This window comes from Syngnathus scovelli, chromosome 11, assembly GCF_024217435.2.
Source record: "Syngnathus scovelli strain Florida chromosome 11, RoL_Ssco_1.2, whole genome shotgun sequence".
NCBI lineage: Eukaryota > Metazoa > Chordata > Actinopteri > Syngnathiformes > Syngnathidae > Syngnathus > Syngnathus scovelli.
The window spans coordinates 7,383,917-7,389,561 of record NC_090857.1 but is presented as its reverse complement, the minus strand read 5'-3'; positions in this window follow the sequence as shown (position 1 = coordinate 7,389,561).

Genomic DNA, 5,645 nt, shown 5'->3' with positions numbered 1-5,645 from the left:
TGAGATTGGTGGTTTACTCGTTGGTGGGTTTTTTTTGGGGCGAGTTCGCCAGGAAACAGATGTACGCACACGCTACTGGTGGCGCGGTAAATCCGTGAAAGGGGTAGCGGGCGGCGGAGGTGGCAAGCGACGCATCCAGCGTGAGGCTAATTGGTGAAAGAAAGTGTTCGGAGGACAAAGGTTCAGTGTTGGGGTTGGAGTTGCCATTATTTGGATTTCATATAAGATCCAGCCTGACCCAATTAATATGCCACCTGATAGGAGGGCCTCTCATCAACCTAATTTAGAGAATCAATAGGAATGAGAGTGAGAGCGAAGCCCTTTACGGATGCAAACGGACAAAGACCACCCAGTACAAGCTCAGAGAGACCCATGCCAGCAATGACATAAACCTTTTGACAAATCCTTACTCGACATAAACAAACATTCACAGTGCCCTGCCTCTCCAGTTCATCAACCTGCTGCGCAGATCATCGCTCTTAGTCGCCCTAAATGGACAAGGGAGGACATTGATTGATGCTTTTATTGTTTTGCTCACATAAAGATGACTCGTACAAGTTGGATGTGATGTCATAAGGGTCCAAGGCTGCACGTAAAAGCCTCAAGACCATTAACAAGATGAGCTCCGACCCGAGCTCATTTCGAAGTAGTTTCAAATTAGACTTAGTGTTTCAAAGGGTTTAAATAAACGGTGTTAGAAAGGCTAATTTGAAATGGTACAGTCCAACAGGAATATTGAACATCTCGCGAAATCCTCCTGAAAGGCTGCTGGGGGTTGGGAGGAGCTTTTTGGCAATTAGCCATAAAGTTGAGAACGAAGGTGAATTGGGGGCAAGGAGTGAATAGCGTCAATTGCTGGACACAGTCATCAGTAACACCTTTTTGTCTGGCTCGCCAATTGGTGTGTGTCGACACAAGAGGAACCGCTCACCAAAGATCACACGCACGGGATTGGACGGAAGAATCTGACATGACAATAAAATCAACTAGTGAAGTAGGAAAGGTTGAGCCCTGATGCAGCCTCACTTATAATTCATATTTTTCAATCAACCAAGCCTTTATTTAAAAGCAACTGACTGACTTTCTAAAAAGGATTTTCCTAGTGTTTACAAACTGTTCCCATTCAAGCGTCCAGAGTGAGATTCAGGGCAAATTAAATGTTATAATTAATTAATTGATTATGTCCCTATTAGGTAAGGGGCCCGTGCTCGATTCAGTGCAACAATTCATCATTTGAGCTTCAAATGAAAGGTGTTGCCAAAACACAGAACGTGGTCACTTACAGTGACGGCCATTAAAAAAAAGGCCTTGTGGATTTCTTTGAGTCCCAAGCAGTCAGTGAAAGGCACTGTGGGGTCTCCATAGTTCACATGGCACATTTCTCAAGCACCCTCGGTGGAGGGGGCGGCTTGGGCAAGTCGCCCTCCCTCCGTCCCTCCCTTGCTCCCCATGTCATGCCTTAACTGAGTCTTGTGTTGACACAGTGCTGGCCAATCTAATTTTGATTGTCAGGAGCAAGCAATGGCGATCCTCTCCTCGCCCCCCTCCCCCCACTGAGATCATCAAGTTCATTTCTCTGGCTGCATAGGGATTCTCTCGCCCCACCCTTTCGCCACCCCCTTCCCACCCGCACACCCACTTTCCATCTCCCCATCTCCCCAGCACTAGAACAATATTCCGCCGTTCCTGGGCCTCTCAGAGTGAGCTCACTGGAGTTAATCTCTCAGGCCTCTCCTCCTCTCTTTTTCTGCCTCTTTCTCCCTCTCGCTCTATTCAAAAAGCCAACGGAGAACAGCTTGAATTAGTGACAGTTATTATTCAGACTAATGAGTAAAATCTCAAAGGCAACAAAAGCGGACTGTGAGCGTTCATAAATCATCTTGTCTCGGTGAGATTTATTAATTAACGTGTCAAATACGATATCTGATTACTTTAAAAATGTTATTACTTTATTTAAAAAAAATAATTCATTTTGCATTTTGGTGTGTATTATGTGCCAAGTATCCGAAGACATGCTTAGCTTCATTTTTATTCGTGCATTGGTCCAATCGTTTGAAAATGCAAATAGTAAGCGATATCTCATTACTACAAGAATGATAAACGAGCATTTCTTTGGATCACAATTCATTTATTATTAATGTATTCTCACTGCTTTCCATCTTTTTAGATTTAGGTATGCATGATGGGTTAATGAAAAAAAAGGTCCCTCGAGGCCTTTGGTTTGTCACCTAGTCAGTGTAGACATTAAAAACAATTGATTATTTGGTAAACGAAGATACGCTACCATTTTGTGCTTTAATTAAAAATGAACGTTGCATAAATAGCCTGCTCTCAAAGAATAGAGATGCTTGATTGCTATAATTTTTCATAATTTCCCGTGACATTGTGTTTACATTATTTTAGAGCTGTTTTTGATTGCCTCCTGCATATGATTAGAATTTGGTTATAATTATGCGCAATCAAGTAACTGACATAAAAAATACTGTATATTGTTTTATACAGTAACAATTACAAATTTATTTTTAGGCTAAAATATGCTTGCTGTTATTGTGTTATTTGATTTTTATCAAATTTATAATACGTTGAACAATTTTAGCTTTACTGGATCTTTTTTGCATTAAACAAATCGGATGATTGCATTCGGGGCATTTGCCCACTGTGGTTGTTTCGAATATGTTATAGAAATAAACAAGACTTGACATTAATCAAACACTCCAGTTTCGGCTTCAGCCCAGCGAGAACAACTGCGGCTTGTCAGAAATCATCTTGACGTTGTAGAAAACAATTTCAAATCGAAAGATCAAAGGTGAAAGGTCGGAATTATGCTGTCAGGTCAGGGGCTCTTGCGGGCTCATTTTGGGTGGTGGTGGCTGAGCTGAGGGGGGGAAGCTGACCAGGTGTGGGTCCTTGTAGCATGAAAAACAAATTCAAGGGAAAATATTTGTGCTATTTGTAATGAAAGAAATGGTCATAACGTCCAGGGAGCGTAGGGGGCTGGGCAGTGCGTGATTTGCAAGCTGTCACATGACGGCCTTACCCGTTGAGGAGGAGTATAAGCTCCCATTCTCTGTCCGGTGCTCGCCGCTCCCCACCCCCCTCCCTCAAACGCCTCTCGGTATACCCCATGGGAGGAGGTCTGTTGCGCTGTGGCCGCACTAAATCAACACCGTCCTAATGAGGTGTCACACTTGACCCCCAGCAGCCTCGGCCCCTCACTTGGGTGTCAGAGCCACAATGAGCGACCCTCCATCTCCAGCGCCTGGCTGACACATTTTGATTCATGAGAGAGCCTGGGCCCTGTCAGGTCAAAATTACCCCTATCAAAACGCCACCATCAAAACATTCATCAAGTCTACCTCTGGACCTCTTTTTTTCTTAATGCAAGAATCAACAAATATTGGAATCCTGCTCTGGCATACACCGTTTTATGGCATGTCCTCATCGTGTCACCGATTGCCTCCTGTACCGGCGTCCTTGAGCTGTCCCACCCCCTTCGATCCTGATGCTTCTCTGAGTGATGAACTCGATCCCCCTGGTGTTTTGTGAGCTTGTCATCTGACCTAAAACGACTCCCGATGTGAACAGGTCTTATCGTAAAACTGATGATAAGCACAAGATAGCCTAGCTCAGATCCTCATTCTAAACCAAGCGCTTAGGTAGACCACCTACCAGGAGAGCCACCGTACATTCTCAAATGATGTGATGCTTGGCAGATGTTGAGGCATTCATTGCCACCACCATCTTGCAGCGGCGTGCCCGGACCTGATTCATGCTTATGAGACTCGTAAACATCGACCGGGTGACAGCTCGTAACTAGAAAAAAATTGGGAATTTGTGCACTCATCAGTAGAGATCGGAATGGAAAACCTGAAGTAGCGGTGGAACAAGAACTGGATTTAATTGGGAAATTTAATTTTGATTCAAAATAATTTATGAGTGCTTCCATTTTAAAATATATCAGGTTATGGACTCCCATTTTTTGGAAAGATGCACCCTCCCTAATATATATGTATAGAATCTCTTTGAAGGCTATGCCACATTTACATTCTTAATCTGACCCGTATCGAATTGAATCAGATTCCCACTAAATTGAGTCGAATCAAATTGTTGTAGCTAGTTAATCATGTATAAAATAAGATAATAATAATGTCTTAAAGTAATTAGACAAAGGTTTTTTTTAGTCAAGCAGATTTATTTTTATTTTTTTTACATCTTTGACATGCCCGCAACCGTTCGCCCTCCGTGTTACATCAACAGGCAGTTTCTGATCCCCTCATTTGAGTGTCAAAAAGGCTGACAAACACAAACCCCATGTTGGCACTGACCAGCAGGCCTCTCCTGGCTTGTGTCAAAGCTCCTCATTTGGCTCTCAAGGGCAGTTGGCTTCAAATGAAACATGACTCCTCCCTGAGTCGAGTGTTTATCAAATGCTGTGAGATGGAATGACAACATTCACTCTGCAGAAAACAAAACATTTGATATATATTTCACAGAAATGGCTTTTAAGTGGCAATTTTTTCTTTGACGTTTGCGATCAACTCTCAACATAGTATTTAAAAAAAAAAATCTTTTTTGCTGGATATTGCTATAACAAAAACTACACGCAGCATCAAATCGATTTTTGAAGTTGTCTAGGTCTTTTTTGCCATTTAATATATATTTTTTTTGCATCTTGTTGGATGACTTTGATTTGCAATTTTCATGTGTGAGAGTGATGAACCAGAATCAAGGAATCCCTCTTTAGCAAAAAGGTTTTGTTGTTTTTTAGTCAAAAGACCCTCTTGAAGTGTCACAGAGTGGTTGACGCTGTCTTTGCACGTCATTGTGGAGGAGGAACTTTGGCTGTGGTTAAACAGCAACAACAAGAACCTTTAACACCCAGACAATGGACTATTTTTCTGAAACGTTGCACACGACAAGTGAGGAACAAATTGTGCGTGTGAGTGTGTGTGCGTGCGAGCGCCCCCCACCCCTCCATGTCAAACAACCGCCCTGATGCTGACCACCCTTTCTGTCCACTAATAAAAAAGCGAGAGAAAGAAAAAAGAAATCATTCTCTGTCGAAGACGTTTACGAGATCTTCCTTTAAAGGGAGCAAAGAGCAAGTATCCATGGGAATCTTAGCACGTTAGGGAGGCCTTTCTCCCTTCCTCTCATCCGCTCTCCCCCGCTGCACCCATGGACCGACGCAATTGTTTATTTTCCCCCATTGAGCCTGCTCCATTCACTGGCATTCACATTGACTCTGCTCAATTGGAGTGAGACAGCACTTATTCGGCAAGAGGAATGCAGTGTTCCACTGACAGAGCGGCAAGAATGCAGAGGAAGAAATCATTAAAGGGTTTTAAAGGAAAAGGTACAGCTGAGCATGAGGAAGAACCACGTCAAAGCAAACAATGTGGCATGATGTGTATATCCACACATCACCTTGACACAAGAAAGCGCAATACTGCAAAGTGGAGCGGGGATCCTAGAAGGAGGTCATTCATTCTCTGTGCCTTCTTAACTGAAACTGCCTGTAGAACAATGAGGCCTTCTCCGGCCTGCGCAGCCGCCCGCCTCTTATAAGATGCGGCCTGTCCTCCAGCCCTCACTCTTCCCGGCCCAGAGCACAATAGCTGCAAGCTGGACCTCGGAGTTAATTT